This window comes from Mirounga leonina, unplaced genomic scaffold, assembly GCF_011800145.1.
Source record: "Mirounga leonina isolate KUSES-001 unplaced genomic scaffold, KU_Mleo_1.0 Mir_200, whole genome shotgun sequence".
Lineage (NCBI taxonomy): Eukaryota > Metazoa > Chordata > Mammalia > Carnivora > Phocidae > Mirounga > Mirounga leonina.
The window spans coordinates 6,409,336-6,409,674 of record NW_023270503.1 but is presented as its reverse complement, the minus strand read 5'-3'; positions in this window follow the sequence as shown (position 1 = coordinate 6,409,674).

Below are 339 nucleotides of genomic sequence, written 5' to 3'. Positions count from 1 at the left end.
GTCTGTTTAGTAGATATAATCTCACAGGGTGGAATCCAAGCGGAAATAAATGACACGAAAAGATAAAGAACGTCCTGACCATCCCTCCCGGCAAGGACGTCTTTGAGCACCAGGGTTCCACGAGGCCCCTCCTCAAGCAGTCCCAGGTCGTTAAGAACACCCACGCACCCGAGCTACATCATTGCCTTACTTGTGTTCCCAGTGCAAGCCAGAGGATCCCTCAGCCGTGTGACTTTGGACAAGTCATTCTACCCCTGTGACCCTTGGTCCCCTCAACTGTAAAATGAGACTGATGTCTAGGCACAAAAGTGGAAATGTATGCCTACACAAAGACTTGTG